The sequence below is a fragment of the Acomys russatus genome, chromosome 13 (genome assembly GCF_903995435.1).
Source record: "Acomys russatus chromosome 13, mAcoRus1.1, whole genome shotgun sequence".
NCBI classification, from domain to species: Eukaryota; Metazoa; Chordata; class Mammalia; order Rodentia; family Muridae; genus Acomys; species Acomys russatus.
In genome coordinates, this window is record NC_067149.1 from 25802946 (window position 1) to 25820412 (window position 17467).

At 45.6% G+C, this 17467-nt stretch overlaps 1 protein-coding gene across 1 annotated transcript in view; it reads right to left on the reverse strand.

Annotated features, from left to right (window-relative positions):
• The window catches only part of Frmd4b (FERM domain containing 4B), a 313962-nt gene that overhangs the window by 214322 nt on the left and 82173 nt on the right, over positions 1–17467 (reverse strand). Inside the window, exon 2 of the mRNA XM_051154965.1 lies at positions 13755–13882. The gene's annotated coding sequence lies outside the window, so the exon portion shown is untranslated. The remainder of the gene's footprint in view (positions 1–13754; positions 13883–17467) is intronic.

A 17467-nucleotide genomic window follows, 5' to 3' on the forward strand; every position in this document is an offset into this window, starting at 1 on the left:
CCCACACCTGCAATCCCAGTGCTCAGGAGAATAGGACAGGAGGATCGAACATCTGAGACCAAACTGTGCTATAGGGTACGAGCCTGCCTCAAGCAAGCAAGCAAGTGGATGTGATGGCCAGAGCCTGGACTGGGGGCTGTAGGTCCATGTTAGAGCATTCATTTACCTAGCATAGAACAGGCCAGTGAGAGGTGGTGGCAGACTTCCAACCTGGACCCCAAGTGTGCACTCCCTGATTAATCCATCCCTTTGTGTGCATCCGGGGCTTGCGATGTACTTCTAGCTCAGAGAAGACAGCAAGGATGCAGCTTATGCTATCTGCCTAAGGCACTGCAGTATCCCTCCAGCACCGTGACAGATGGGAGAGAAAGTCAGCCTGCTGTTTCTGAAGAAGCACACAGCCCTGCTGTAGAGCCAGCTGTGTGTGAGAGAGCTACAGGTGTGTGAGGGCTTCCGTCCCACAACTGTAGTGAACCATACTCTTCCAGTAGCCAGTGAGTGTGAAGGAGGAGCCTGGGCCCCTGACAAGATCATAGCCAGAGCCTGCACCTTAATTTCAGTCTGATGAAACCCTGAGCAAAGGGCCCAATTAAACTATGTGAGAGTCCTGACCCACAGCCACCCATGTGTGCTGTGTGAGCCATTACATTTATGGTAATTGGTTATGCAGCAATAGAAAATTGATGTACTTGTTTTGCAAGAGGGTTATTGCTAAGATCTGAGCTACAGAGAAGGTCAGACGACCCAAGTGAAAAGTCAAGTGCAACAAATGCCCAGGCAGCAAAGTATCCTGGGAGGAAAATGTCTGCTGTGTAAGTGAGATGGCTTAGGGTCAGGAAATAAGATTAATGTTAACTGCAAAATATACTGGGAGACAGGTTTGAGGGAAAATGAGAAATGGAAAAAGGAGATACTTAGCCAAACCTTTCAACTTAAAGGCTAAAAGCCCAATTTAAACAGGCCAAGCAGCAGGGTGTGGTGGCACACACCTTTAATCCCAGCACTTGGGGAGCAGAGGCAGGTGGATCAATGTGAGTTCAAGGCCAGCCTGGTCTACAAAGTAAGTCTAGGTCAGCCAACACTACACAGATAAACCCTGTCTCAAGAAAAAACAAACAAACAAACAAACAGGCCAAGCAACCATGAGTAAGTCCAATGATGAACATGGAAAGCCTACAAGATAAAAAGTCCAGTGGTTTCTGCATCAACTTGATGCCTCTCCCCTCTTTTTCTTACTCCGTTCCTCCGTGCTGACTTCACAATGAGGCAGCCCCTTCTACTAGTCACTCAGGGGTCATCAAGGGGTCAGGATGATACCTGACTTATTTCCAGCAGGGGTCTTTTTCTGTCTTCACTAGCTCTGACCCCACCACACCTGCCTTGCATGCTCAACTTCGACCCCTTGAGGGGAGGGGCAGCCTCACCTGAGACCACATGGATACTCAATTGGCACAGGTCGCAGACACCTGTTGCCCTACGCAAAAGCTGCTGGCTCCATGCTCAGGTAAAAGAGGGCAGAGACTATGCAAGTCAGAAAACTAAGAAGTGGTAAATGCAAGTTCTTATAGGTGGCATTTGCCTTCACTCTCAACTACCACAACTCATTTCACCAACAGCCCTCTGCAGCAGGCACACTGGCATTGGAGGACATTAGGGCTCAGATTTTTCCTAGGCCACTTTCCTACCAACTGGCAAGTAGGACTCATATCAAGGGGTATCTATTTCTGAATGAACCCTAACCAGACTTGAACATGGAGATGGGGTGACACCCAATAACACGTAACTCCCCTTCTGTGAGAACACACTTCAAAGCTTCCCTCAGAGACTTAGTAAGTGGCCTACTTTCATTTTGGCCCAGCAAATCACTGCCTAGGACTTTAGAAGAAAGCCCAAAGGATTCTGGGAAAAAGAGAAGTGGGTCTCAGTAAACCCAAGAGTTGCAGGGAGCAGAGATGTGGGGGAGGATGGGCAGCCCTAGCACTGACAGCCATGACAGTGCCAGAGGCAAACAATGAGAGAGGAAGTCTGCGAAGGAAACAGGTTCAGGACTCCCCCCGCCCCATCCCACGCCTTCACTCCCATTGTGCCTCTCAGTGAGTCAGCCCAGAGAGGAAGCAAACAGAGACTTCACCCTCCCACACACACCTCTAACCTACCCCCAACAGTGAAGGAGAAGAGGATGAGACACTTGAACACAGATAAGACACAAACAGGTACCCAGCCCCACCTCCACATATCCAGGAACCACAGATCCCAGCTCTATACACATCAATGATGCTGTGTGGTACCCTGCCACTCCCACCACACAGCGGAGATTTCACTCAGGGTTCCAGGGAGAAGGCATACTTCCAAGGACCTGGATTCTGGTGCTAGCCTGACATGTGCCAGATAGTTACTGAATGACAGGCTGCAGGTATAGCACAGTTGGTAGAGTGCTTGCCTGGCATGCAGGAGGCCCTGGGTTCAGTGTAGCATAAAGTGGACACACCTATGATCCCAGCACCCAGGAGAGGAAGGCAGGTAGATCAGAAGTTCAAGGTTCTCCTCAGCTACATAAAGATTTCTGATGTCCTTAATGTCTCTGAACTTTAGTATAGGGTTGAGCTAGATGACAATAAGAGAGCAAGAAAAAAATATATATATATGAATGATATATATACACATATGATATATACATATATATGATAGCTGGGCACAGAAGCAGCTGGAAAACACAATTTACCCTCTCAGAACATGTTACCTCTATGTGTTCTAGTTTTCTACAAGAATCCAGAACTTTTGCTTTTTGTTTTTGGTGTTTTTTTAAGACAGAGTTTCTCTGTGTAGCCTTGGTTGACCTGGACTCGCTTTGAAAGCCAAGCTGAGCTTTACATAACAGCTCTGTATCTTTGAGTGTTAGGAATAAGCCCATCCCATCCTTCAGCCAGTGTGTAATCTTGAACCTACACAGGTATCCGGGAGTCACATGTGGATACTTCAATTTAATTTTTAAAAAATGAACAAGCATTAAACGTTCAGCCACACCAGCACATGCGACAAGTATTCTATTCAATGGTTCCCCCGCATCAGGGGCTCGCTTATTGGAGAAAGCAGATCTAGACAACATAGAGAATCATGGAAAATTCTCCTGATAGCCCTGGTTTAAGAGATCTCCGAGATCACAGTCAAAGTCAAGGCAAAATGAAGCAGACTTTACATTCAGGAACCCAGCCGCTGAGTTGGACGATGGTCTCATGGTACTCAAAAGCACACTAGATAGTGGATACATTCAACCTCATTGTGGCATCCAAGACTTCTTGTGGTGGTTACTCATCCTGCTGCACGGAGGCAGCGATGGGCAATCTAAAAACATGCGGGGCATGACGGTGCTTCAGTAAAAACTATCATGGACCAAAATGTGAATTCTGTATGCTCTGCATAGATCATGGGAATAGCCACCAAATCCCCTGCCTGCATTTAAAAAGAAAGAGCATGTCTCTAACATAATCTCCTAACAGGCAGCTGGATGCTGGATTGGGCCTACAGGCAGTGGCCTGCTGACCACTGAGCTGCAGATGGGGGAGCAGTGGAGTCTGGGCACACAAATTTGATACCCTGGGCATTTTTCCCATGTTAGTTCTACACTTAGTTGACAGTGATCATGGTTGGAGGGAAGGACCATCACAGGCCTTCATTATTCACAGACTCTGAACATAGAAAATTTCCCACTATCTCAAATCCATTTGTAACTCAAAACTCAACACTTGAGGCTCCTGTCCCATCGTTCTGTGACTTACACAGTTCAGAGAAAAATCGTGAGTCTCCTGACCCGCGTGATTCCAGCTGAGGTGGGACAAGAAGCTCACTGAATTCTAGCTTCAGCTTCCATGCTGTCTCTGTCCTTCTCATGGCCTTTAGGCATGTCCACCCTGTGGCACAAGAGCCCCGCAGCATGGCTAGGAATTCAGCCCAACATATTTGTCGACCACAATGTCATGTCTTGAAGTCAAAAGGCTGGGTACAGCCTTCAGTCCATGTGTGACATATACACTTTTGTTGATTTTTCTGGTATTTAAAATGGGTCCCCAGAGTGTTACTCTGCAGCGTTAGCTATGCTATGAGTATTTGTGCCTCTCGCTCCTTAAAACACTCATGTTGAAACCTAATCACCAATTGGGTCCTGAAGACTGATCCCTCATGAATGAGTAAATTGTAAAAACAGCCACAGAGAGCTGCCTTACCACGTAACACCAATAGAGGGCAGCACTAAAGGACACTATCTATCTATCTATCTATCTGACCTTGCCAGACACCCAATCAGCTCGTGCTTTGACCTTGAACTTCCAGCCTCCAGACTGTGAGACAAAAATTTCTGCTGATGACAAGACATCTTGGTTATGGTTTTATTTTAGAACTGTTTCAGGGTAGAAGGTCATGATGACCTTGAGAGAAAAAGAGGAGAAGAAAAGCCATGGTAAAGGGCAGGGGCATGGCTGTGTTGGTAAAGGTGACTCTGGCCTACAACGTGAGAACTTGTGTCAAAGCCCAAACCCAACCAAATAAAACGAAAATGAATTTAAAATCTCAAATAATGAGACTTAAATGACATTTTAAAAGGATTCACTAGACATACTGTGTGTTATGTAACTTATCATATCTGTATTATTTCATGATGGTATGTTTCTATAATCCCATGGTTCTGATTTCTCACATAAAAAAGGCTGGTGACTAGAATATAGTACAGAAAATTATTAAAATAAGTAAGACTTCACTTAAAGCTAATTTTATATTTTTTTTTTAAATCATACACTGTTATCTAAATAGGGAAACACCTTGGGCCTAACAGTAGCAGGACCCCAATGGAAACTGACCTGATAAGCATTTAGTCTTGCTTCAAATGGTTCACGCAGATGGAGGCCACCTGAACGGCACTAAACATCTATGAAATGCACGTAGTCGCTGCACAGACCACTCAGGGGCTAGGAGCCTTGTGCTTAGCTACAGAGCACGATTTTCATTTGGAAATGCTGATAATGTTCTGGTGATGTCCTCTGGAAATGCATTCTGTGGGGTGGTCCAGCAGGGAGGTGATGCAGCTCAGAGCTGAGGCGCACACACACACACACACACACACACACACACACACACACACACACACACACACACCAGGTTCATTTAGCAAAATACTAACAAGTGGGTGGCCGCGTCTTTGGGACGCATGCTCAACCCTGCCTTTCCTTTTCTGTTAATGATTAGCTCCTCTTGGCCAGGCACTATCTTCGCGATTACAGAGGCAATCTCCTCTTCAACGCTCTTTATCTCAGCCTCTCAGCTCCTTTCCAAGTATCTGGAAACATTACAGACCTTTATAACAGTCACTATGTGCTGACTTGTTTGTTTTTCATTATTGTAACCACTTTACATAAGTGACTCCATTTAATCCTCAAACACTCATGTGAGGTAAAGACAGTCATGGTCACGTGCACTTTCTAATGAGGGCGGCACGGAGATATCTGTGAACCTGTTGTGGCTCTCACAGCAAACAGGCATCGGAGCCAGCACTGGAACATGGGCGCACTTGTTTCAAGGTCTTCCCACTTTACCTCCAGTGCTACATGAACCCTCCGTAGTAATACAGGAGAGACTGTAAGAGCGGTTGGTAGTAACTGGTTAGCCTTTCATTCTCCTTCTTTGCCTTTCTTTCCTTCTAGCATTAATGCTTAGTTTACGTATAGCAGGATTTACCCTTTCCAATGTACGGGTTGTTAAGTTTTTGAAAAGTGTGTGAACTCACATCACCATCGCCACAGTTAAAACTGAGTGGTCTCATCACCTCAGAGACTCTTTCCACGTCCCTTTGTGGTCAACCCTGCCCCCAGCCCAGTTCAGAGACCATGGGACTTTAGCCAGACATCCATGATTCTCAAAGGACCCTTGACGACAATTCAAGAACAGAAAACAGATTAGAGAAAATTGCGTGTCTTGTCGTCACCACCCCCAACTTAAATCTAGTACCCCTCCAGTCATTAATGGGGGTATCAAACTGCACAAATGCCACCATTCCCCTGGCTGAGTTGCGCCCAGAAAGCACAGATCTGTTTGTACCATACTGCGTACTATAAGTGCAACGTACTGCATATTCTCCCCATAGCTCTAACATTACAGTAGCCACAATATCCAGCTCCAGGATTTATATTTTGTCTTAATAAAATAAGCGCCACTGATGGACCTCTTTATGGGACTAAAAACCAATCAAATGGAAATATTCATTGTAGAAATCAACTAGAGTATTTACATAATAGATGTGTTTAACATTTAATAATGGCATTTCAGTACAATTTAAATTTAACTAGTACTTTTTTTTTTTTCTGAGAAGGGATACTTGAGCTTTGCCAGCTTGCTGAAAGATATTTGCTTTCCAGAACATTCCCTGAGAGAAAAGAAGGATAGGTAAAGCGAGTCACTGGTAACTTACTTCATTATGACAAGCAATAAAGAAATATGCAGGCATGGAAAAAAACACTTCCGCTGCTCAAGGCAGCATTTCTGCTGAGTGTGACATACAAACTAAATAAGGTTCCTTTGGTGCCAACACTGGTGGAGGAACTAGAGATCTTTATCTTTTGATTTGGGTTTGTTTTTCTTTTCTTTTTTCTTTTTCAAGGCAGGGTTTCTCTGTGTAACAGGAGCTCTGGCCGTGCTGGACTCACTTGGTAGACCAGGCTAGCCTGGAACCCACCCACGGAGGTCAGAGATCTGACCACTTCCTCCTGGGATTAAAGGCAGGGAAAACACTACTGAGAGCACCAGTGTTGCTCAGCAGTGCCACCTTCCTTGTAGGTGGGAATCTGCATGGACTACAAAGACTTTAACAACTGCCACACTGACAAGCACATCTGAAAGAGGAAGCCACCATCTGATTCAAGGAGGGAGTGGGACTTTGGAGGAGACCGGTCTATCAATCACAATACCAACTAAGCACAGTAGGCAGAAGCTGAGCGTTCACGTTATCCAATGATTTGGGATTGCAGGTTGAATGCCTCCAGAAACACCAAATGCAAAATGCTCCAAAATACTAGCTTGTTTAAGCATCAACAATGGAAAATTCCACCCCACAAAATTGCTTCTCATACAGAATTATTTAAAATATTGTATAAAATCACCCGCAGGCTGCATGTAAACGAGACATAATGAACTGCATGAGAAACATAAAAGAAGTCTATGTTTAGACTCAGATCTTATTGGAAAGACTCCATTTTGTACATGTACTTTTTCCAAAATAATAAATAAATCTGAAATCTAAAACACACTGTTCTCAAGCAGTTCGGATAAGGAGCACCCAGACTGTCTCTAACTACCTGGATTGGATCACGAAGATGCCCCCCTTTCCCCCCTCAGTCTGTCACCTCCAAATTAATTCTTTTCTTTCTTAAAGTTATGCTAGGGATTGGCGCCAATGATTTTCATAAGATATACATATGGAAAATACATGTACAGAAAAACCCCTTGATTTTGCTGCTAATAAAAAAAAATTGAACAAATGAGGTCCTTTTTTCTCTTGTCAGAAATCAAATGACTTCTAGAAGACAAAATCACTGCTATGATATCTGTCAAGTCCCCCCATCCCAATGTGGATTTCCTAATTGAAATCAAAGTAGCTTCTTTCACCATAAAGAGCTACATTTAAGATTCACTGAGGAACACTGAGTTAATTTTCGAAGCTACTGTCTTGAGGTAAAGCTAAAAGAATGAGTATAAGATTCTGAACCACAAGGCTGGAGAGATGGCTCAGTGGTTAAGAGCACTGTCTCCTTTTCCAGAAGGTCCTGAGTTCAATTCCCAGCAGCCACACGGTGGTTCCCAACCATCTATGATGAGATCTGGCGCCCTCTTCTGGCATGCAGGTGTACACACAGACAAAGCACTCATCCATATAAAACAAATAAATCTTTAAAAAAAAAAAAAAAAAAAAAAGATTCTGAACCACAGGCTGTACGGAGCCTTCATAAAATGCATGAGGTTGATATTGACTTTACCTTTCAACAATCAGGACTTGGAAAGTTAACAGTCTTTCATTCCTACCCTTGGGTCTCCTACCTCCCATCTGCAACATGACCAGATGCAGCCTCAGGCAGACGGGGAAGCCGAAGGTATGCTATTGCTCCCTAAAGACACCCACCGTGTCTCAGCTTTTTACAGAGCTGTCTCAGTCCACAGTTAATCTCTCATTGTAGTATGGCCAGCATGCTTTCTTCCCAATATCCAATGTGCCTGTGTCCTCTCCTCCTGACACTATAAATTCCCCCAAGTACTTCTGGGAGGCTCTTTAAAAATGTCAACCGTCAATACAGCTGTCACAAGCATGTGGATGGTGTGAAATTTCACAGGAAATCTTCTGGAGAATGAACAGCAAAGTTGGACATGGCTGCGCATTATTTTCTCTCTCTCTCTCCTAAGTGATGGGTGACACTTTCCTAAAGCCAGCTTTGGAAGTGCGCTGTTCCCGCAGCACACTCCACCGTTCACTCTCAAGGCACCATTTATGGGTTAAATACTGACCCTGGGACCTAGCTGTCGGATCTCATAGCTGATGGAATTGGAATTCAATAGTGTACATGGCTGCTTTTGTCTTTATCTTTCATAGTGGTTCTGTTAGGGGCACCTACAAGTACTTTAAATGTCTGGCAATTAATGCTATCAAATTCCCAGCTCCGTACAATCTTCACAGTGGCAGCACTGACTACACAAATGAGCCATATGAGGTAGGTGTTACGTGTAAGTCACCTGAGACTCTAATACCAATTAAGCCAAGGAGGGAGCCCCACCTCAGGACAGAAACATGCCTAGTGGCTATGCCTTATTGTCTTTGATTTCTATAATGCTAAATATGTGCTCAGCATTCAACAGAGACAAGGCTGTCAGATCTAACGAGGTTTAAAGTCCTGTTTCTCAGACCTGACATAGATTTTGCTGAAATTAGCGCATGCGCGCGTGCGTGCACACACACACACACACACACTGTTTCTCAGCACTTTATTCGCAGAACCTGATAGCTCCATGGACTTGCTAATTAAAGTGAGATATATGCCACATGACATTATCGGGACTCAGAAGGGAAGTCACAGGGTGGCCCAGGTTTGTGCCTGTTGCTGATGCTGGGACATGACAGCACCCTGTTTCAGTTAGGTGTGGTTCTGAGTAGGGCATCTTGGGGAAGCTATAGTAAAGACAAGCAGAGGCTGTAGAGACATACACTTTAACATGGGCCAGAAATAGAAAAAACAAAACAAAACACCATTTTCTTGAGACGTGACTTCAAATTCAAGACCCTCCTACCTCAGCCTCCCCAGGGGTGGGGTTACATGTGTGTGCCACCATATTTGGCAGACGTGAGTGTGTGTGTGCGTGCGTGTGTGCGTGCGTGTGCCTGCATATCCCAGTCAGGTAGAAAGTTAGAGAAAGTCAACCGAATCTCCAGAAAAGGTTCCAAAAGTGGAAGGAACTCACATTACCTTCTTCAAGGAGAGAGTTTCCCAGTCATGTTAACTAGCAGCCTTTGATTAGTAACGCCTGTCTGAGTCAGGAAGGAATCTTGAGACCATTTCGAATTCTGTGGGAGACTGATACTGTCTATCCTGGCCTGGGATAGGCATATCAGTTCTAGTCAGGCCTGGGGCACTGAGCAAGTGCCGCTCCTCGCTCCTCATTCTCAGCAGTTTCCTCAGAGTGGCCAACCAGGCCTGACAGGAAGCGGAAGCTTAAGCAGCCGGAAGAGGCGATGCGGCTCCCACAGTGTCTGAGGGGATTTCTCCTCAGAGGCCACCAGTGAGGCCCACAGGTGCCCCTGGAGCCTGCGATAACACCAATGCCATATCCCCAGGGGAACTGGGGCTGAGAACCCCGAGAGCTCAGATTCGAGGCGAGGGCTCCGATGGTGAGGCTGTTTACAGGGCTCCTCGTTTTCTTACCTCCTCCACGCATCCCTTGAGCATGGCGGGCAAAGTCTACTTAAAAATGTCAGCCTGCCTCAGGTGCCACAAATACGGAGGAGGAAAGGGCAAGGGTGCCGCTGGATGGGGCACGACTGACCCCTAGCGGTGGATCTGGAAAATCCCTACTTAAAAGATGATCAAAAAAAGCCTGCCAGAAAATGTAGCTAATGCCACTCAGGATTTCAGGGAGGAAGGACTTAGGGATAAAACAACTAAGGAAAAGCTTATATAGTAAGTAGTCTGCACACATTCCTATCCTTTTCTTGGTAATTCACTGTGTTTTTTTAAATGTCTGAGAGTTCTTGCAATAAAGTAACTTAAATTCCCTTTAACACCCCAGAGTTTGTTTGAACACAGCCATGATTGTTGTTTTTGTTTTTGTTTTGTTTTACTTTGTTTTTTACATTAACTTTCCATTCTGTGAGACGTGGGTATTCGGAGGAAGGAATGTGCATTCCCGTTTTTCCCTTCAATGTGGAGACTTCATGGAGATTTTTGTCTACCAAAATCTCCTCCCTGCCAAAGCCTCTGAAATCCTGCGGGGGGGGGGGGGGGGTTGTTGTTGTTGTTGTTGTTTTGTTTTTTGTTTTTGTTTTGTTTTGTTTTGCTACGTAGGCTTCCTTTGCTCACCATCATAACTGTAGTTAATGAAAAGCCTAAATGGTAAAGCGCCAAGCTAGAAACAAAGCATCTGCATGCCTCAGGTGAGAAGCCGTACTCCAGAAAATGGAACTTCTTCCAGGCCTTTCCATCTAGCTCTCCAGATAAAGCCTGGAGGTAGGAACCCTGGAAGCTCCCACAGCCTGCAGCGTGTATTCTCCTGCTTCTAGTACTCTTCAGAGTGGGGGCTACTGAGGTCAGCAGTGGCTAGGAGGTCAGCAGCCATGGAACCATCCCCCGCCCCCAACAAGACCAGCTCTGCTTCTCCCTAGCTGTGTGACTTTGGGCATGTTGCAGACCTCTCTGTTCTTGTCGTCATCCATGAACCGGAAACGACAATGTCTCTTCCCTCTACAAAGGCATCAATGAGCAAAAAACCTGTAAAGGACTTAACATGGTGACTGGAACTTAGCTAGTAATCTGTTGCTGTTTCTCTTTCTCGAACTTGGGAGCATGAAGCATCACTTCAAAGAGAAATCACAAGGTCTGGGGTTTGAGGAAAAAGCTCAGCTGGGATCTGAGTTTGGTCCCCTGACTCTGCTCCAGAGCTTTGCTATTCTTAATTTTGTTTTAAGAATTTAAATTTTTATATGTATGCATGTTTTGTTTGCAAGTATCTCTGTGCACCGTATGTGTGAGACTGGTGCCCATGGAACTTACAAGAGGGCATCGAGTCATCGGGAACTGGGTTACATATAATTGTGATCTGCCATATCGGTGCTAGGAATTGAACCTAGATCCTCTGTACGACCAGGAGCTCCTAGCCACTGGGTATGTGTGCGTGTGTGTCTCTGTGGGTTTGTGCACGTGCATGCAGGTAGCCAAAGCATCTGGAGCTGGGGTAACAGGCGGTTGTGAGCTGCCTGATGTGGGTGCTAGGAGTCAAACTCAAGACCTCTGGAAGTGTAGTGAGCAGCTCAGTCCACTTTCAAAAAAGCCAAGTACATGTTTGTACAGGTGTTTGTGTGTATATATACGTGTGTGTGTGTGTGTATGTGTACACCTGTGCTAGTGCTTTGTGCGCCCGCTAAAGCTAGAACAGAGAAAGATGAGGTGCTATCTAGTCAGTTTTCTGCTGCTGTGAAGAGACACCACAACCATAGCAACCCTTATAAAAGAAAGTATTTAACTGGGGGCTTGTTGATGGTTTCACTGTATGCAGGCAGAGGTGGTGCTCGAAAAGTAGCTGAGAGTTCTACCTCTGGATCAGCAGGCAGCAGGAAGAGCAAGGCACTGGGACCTGGCCTGGCCTTCTGAATCCTCAAAGCCCACCCCCAGCGACACACTTCCTCCAACAAGGCCACACCTGCTAATCCTTCCCAATAATGTCAGTGCCTGGTGACCAAGCATTCAAGTCTGTGAGTGTAGGGGGCGCCATTCTAATTCAAACCACCACTGGTGCCCTGGCCTATCATCTGCCCCTACTCCTGAGAGACAGGGTCTTTCACCAAATCTGAGTTAGGCTGACAAACCAGCAAGTCTTAGGGTTCCTCCTTTTCCTGCCTCCACAGTGCTAGGATTAAAGACCCCTACCCCCCCGGGCCCCCCTCCCGATGCCTGGCTTTTTTACGTGGGTTCCAGGCATTTGAACACAGGCTGCAGGTTTATACAGCAAGTGCTCTCACTCCTGAACTGTCTCAGCAGCCCACAGTATACTTTCCATTTCTCTCGTGACTCCTGATGCTAAGCACACCATGGTTCTTAATGCCTTTCGAGCCAACTCTGTGGGAACAGTTCAGAAACCAAACCTAGCCTTCAGTGGACATTTAGACTTCCTGATACCCTATTCACACCTGGTCAAAGAGCTGAGGCTAAGAGGCTGTTGAATGTTCAAGCCCTGAATAGGCTGTTTATATTAATCTCACCATACCTTAAGAGAGAGGGAAAGGAGACAGAGTCAGGGAAAAGGGGGCAGGAAAGATATGAGTGAGAGTTACAAGCCTGTCAAAAATTTCCAGCATAAATAGGGGAACAGCTCCGCAGGCCCAGCCCTAGATGAAGAGCTACTGGCAGCTCGTGGCTGTGGGGAAGGAATAATCAATTTTCCTTAGGGGGTGACTCCCCAAGAAGGGTGTCTGGTCCTTAGTGCATTAGTTCTCAACCTGTGGGTCGTGACCCCTTTGGGGGTCATATGATTCTTTCAAAGGGTCTCCTAAGGCCATCAGAAAACATAGACATTCACATTACAATTCATAACAGTAGCAAGATTACAGTTAGAAAGATAATTTTATGTTTGAGGGTCACCACAAAATAAAGAACTGCGTTAAAGGGTGGCAGCGTTCGGAAGGCCGAGGACATCTGCTCTGGTGGATGACCCACACCCGTGCACATATGGACAGCACTAGTTGGACTTAATGAGTTATTGAAAAAGAAGGAAAGGACATTGGTGTTGAAAGGGGCTGTGTTGGGAGGATCTGACAAAAAAGGAAGAAGGGGAAGGGTTTGATGTGATCAAGCCATGTTGTACACATGTATGAGATTGTCAAAGAACAAACAAAAATCACCAAGTGTCAGCCATTAGCTTTGTTCATCTGTTCACTGGACCTGAGCCAGTTACATGTTTAACTGTGAATAGGAAAAGAATAATTTGTGGCTAGAGAGATTCTCAGTGCTCCAGAGCACCAACTGCTCTTCCAGAGCACCTGGGTTTGACTTCCGGCACTGCCATGGTGGCTCACAACTATCCCGGGGGACTTTGATGCTCTCTTCTAGCCTCTGTGGGGACCAGGCATGCACTAGGTTCACAGACATGCATGCGGCAAAACTCCCCATACATGCACAAGACATTTTTAAGAGAAAAAAAAATCATAAATAGAATGCTTGTGCAAAATTTTAGCAATATATTATAGGCAGTTTGTCTAAAGTGCAGTACAACTGCTATTTTTAATTTGTAAACATTTTCTTTTAGTTTTAGTTTATTATTTTTTTCTCTAGGAAGAGAACTTCTATGAAATGAAAGTCTAGCATTCAACTTTAGGGCATTTTGCTTTTATTTGTCAATGGCAATACAAATGTTTGGATGGTTTTGGTAGTGTGTGCTCTACTCCCTCTCCATTGGACACCCTCAGAGTGTGTTCACAGGATATCTGAGGCTTTGGTACTCACGGAACTGAGAGAACTTACCTTTGACTAGTGGCTTGTCTCTCGCCCTCAGCCTGCTCTCGCTGGAAGGACCCTTGGCTTCTGTCTGGCCTGCACCAGCGTCATCTATTCCTTCCCCACATTCTTTCTTCTGGGTTCCTCTTCAAAGCCTGGAGCACAAAGCAGAGAGGGTGAGTCATGGAGGAGGACCGTCAGTCTCAAGTCAGTGACAATTCCAATTGATTTCTAATTTTCCACTAGCTGGCTATAGTTCAATCACAGTTTCCGAAATTCGCATAATTAGATATTTAGAACAGAGCTCTCTCAAAAATACATGTAACGCTGGGATGTTCTCCTTAACAACTGGCGACATGTCCTCCATGAGGGCACTTGTCAGCGGGCAGCTGGTGTCAGGCCTGCCTGGTCTCTGGGGGAAGAGATTCTGGAGTGCAGCAAGTTACTTACAATATAATCAGGGCTGTGAGGGCAGGAAGGAGACCTCAGGATAATAGCACCTTAGACTCTCTCAGAGTTACTGCATCCAGCCTGGCAGCTTTGACTCTGGTTTTGAATAGATAACAACCGTGGTGAGGACGAAGCTGGCTGTGGATGCTGGTGAACTAACCGGTAGTGCGGGCATTGTGCCTTGAGACCCTTTAGACCTATCTATCATGCTCCCTCTAAAGAGCATGGCTTTCCCCTGGAGACTCAGCTTTAGTCAGTAAGCATGCCTCGCCCATGTCAATTGTGTGGCCAAACTGCTTTGCAGAGCAGCTTGTAAACACTGGGGCATGGAGGGCAGGCCTGTGGCAGATGCGGCTCTCATTGTTCTGTTGTATGGATGAATGAGACTCCTGTCACCCTTCCCCTTGGCAGCCTCCCACCCACTTGCTCCTCTGTACTCCTCCCCCTCTGGATACAGGCACCAGGGCCCAGGTGGTGCAGGAGGCAGAAGGAACTCAAAGAACCCCTTTGCCCAGCTCTGCTCAAGGATGCTGTAGACAAGCCCATCTTCCCACGCCGCCAGCTTCCCATGCTGTGGCAGTAATCTTAAATAAATGTAAGGGCAGAATTCTTTGGTTTTGTTCATGGTTTCAGAGGGTTAGCTCAAAGTTGGCTTTCTCCATCGCTATGAGGTAAGCTAGAACATCATGGTGGTAGGAACATATGGACCAGGAGACTGCTCTCACAAGAAGGACAGAGGGAGAGAAGGGTGAGACCCCTAAGGACTCAACCTCGTGACTTATTCTTTCCAACTTGCTCTCACCTTTGAAGATTTGCCACACCTCTCAGTAACGGCAACACATCTTGAGTCATTCACTAATGTACGAATCCACTGATGATACTGGGAGACACTTCGCATCCAAACCATAACAGAAACCCAGTATCTTAGGAGATCGGTTACACATAAAACATAGTGCAAGTTGGGAGTTCTATGCAATGTTTTTCAGCATCCCTCTAGAAGGAAATCCCAAGTGGTACAGGAAACAAGTTCATTGATTTTAATTTTCCAAAGCTGATAAAGGCTGCTTTTATGTTTGCTTGTTTTAACTAAACATCAAGGTGTCCAAAGCTGGCTGTGGTGCCTCTCACTTACAATCCCAGTACTCAGGAAGCCGAGGCAGGAGGATTGCCAGGAGCTCAAGGCCAGCCTAGACCACATAGCAAGTTCTAGGTTAATTTGACTCTAGTGTGACACCTTGTCTCGGCAAAGAAGCAAAGCCAATAAGATTTTATCTAAATAGTGAAAATGGATAGAGAGAGGGCGGTCACAGGAGGAGGGGTTACGTAATACAAAGATGAGACTGAAAACTGTCCATTCTCTGGGCCCTCGTGATTTTGGGGTAAACAGTTTCAGAAAAATATACACTAGAGATATATTCTAGACCAAGCCCCCCATTTTGCAGATAAAATAACGAGGGTCAGTAATAGAAGAGGACGTTAAAAGGTTACATAGTCACCCTCAAAAGATTTACACGCTTCCTACTTCATTACGTCTTGTGCTATGTCTTTCATGTATCCACCAGGCAACAAAAACCCCTTAAGCAGCCACGCCTTGTGGTGCTGACATATGGAGGCACAGTGCGTACATCAAATAGAAGGAATTAGTTAAATCTCTTACGTAAGCAAACATTACACAGCTTGTATAAGCTCAGACCACAAGGGGAGAAAAGGGGAAATAAACAGATACTTCCCAACTACCTAAAATAGCTACCATCGACTGGGACCAACCATCAGCCATCCAGGATGCCATGCCCATCACTCATGGTGACACTAATGCTTCCAGGAACTCTGAAAATAACACATACATTAATGTACCATGGAACTGAAGAACCTGAGCCAGGATAAAAAAAAATACCCTGTCTGAGATTGCACATAGCTAGTAAGTTCTCAGATCCTATACCTGCTCCCGCTCCCTCCCCCTCCCCCCACCAACTTCCTGTCTGCAACAAGCCACTCAATAGGCCACGGGAATAGGCATCTGCTTGGAAACCCCAGCGCCCAGGAACAGAAGCAGTGTGGAAAGTATTCAGAATGAGCCAAATAGAACAGAGAAGGAATGGACTTAGAGTGTCACTGTGCTTTCAATAGGCTCCCACTTTGGGCACTCTGGTGGGAAAACTGTAAGCTTTGGGAGATGGGGTCTAGCTGGAGGGAAGAGTCTGTGCTGATTTAGCTTTGAAGGCTACTCTAGGCCTCCCATCTCCTCCTTTCTCTGTTTCTTGTCCATCATGGGGTGAGAACCTCCCCTGCCGCATGCTCCCTTGTTATGGCATTCTGCTCTGGTTGATGGAACCTTAGGTTAAACCCTTCAGAACCAGGAATCAACAGCAAGTCTGTCTTTCCTTTAAGTTGTCCTTCAGGTATGTTGGCCACAGGGACATGAAAATAACTAATGCAAACACTTTAGGAATCTGTTTTACAGTGATTCTATCGATAAGGGGCATGCCCAAAACCAGGGAACACACCAACTGTGCAAATGTAATAAAAATCTACAACTTAATCCTTAAAAGTCAGGAGGAGATAATTTGTGACATTAGGTCCCAGAGGATGCGACAAGAAGTGCAAGGTCTTAATATGTAAGGTAGGTGGCTTTGGGCCAACAACAATATTATTTTTCTAGGGTTCCCATAACAAAATGAGGTGGACTGTGCACTTAAATGAGCGAAAGCTATTTCCTCATTGTTTTGAAGGCTGGAAGTTCAGGGTCAAGGCAGTGACAGGGTGAGCTGCTTGTGGTCTCTTTTCTTGGCTTGCCAATGGCTGCCCCGCACTGTCCTCATAGGATCTTCCCTCTGTGCATTTGCAGCTCTGCTATCTCTTTCTGTGTTTACCCTTCCTCTTTTACAAGGACATTAGACTGTATTGGGATTTGTCTTAACAGACCCATTGTACTGGCTAGGCTTTATGTCAAGTTGACACAAGCTAGGGTCAGCTGGTTAGGAGTACTAATTGAGAAAACGTCTCCATTTATTGGGCAACAGGCAAGTCTGTTGAGTGTTGTCTTGATTAATGATTGATGTGCTAATGCCACCCGTGGGTAGGTGGGTCCTGGGTGGTATAGGAAGGCAGGCTGAACAAGCCACAAGGAGCAAGCAAGTAAGTGGCACTCTTCCATGGCCTCTTCATCAGTACCTGACTCCAGCTTGCTTCCTTGAGTTCCTGCAATAACTTTTCTCAGGATAGACTGTGACTTGAAGGGTGTAAGATGAAATAAACCCTTCACTCTCTCAAGTTGCTTTTGTTTGTCGAGT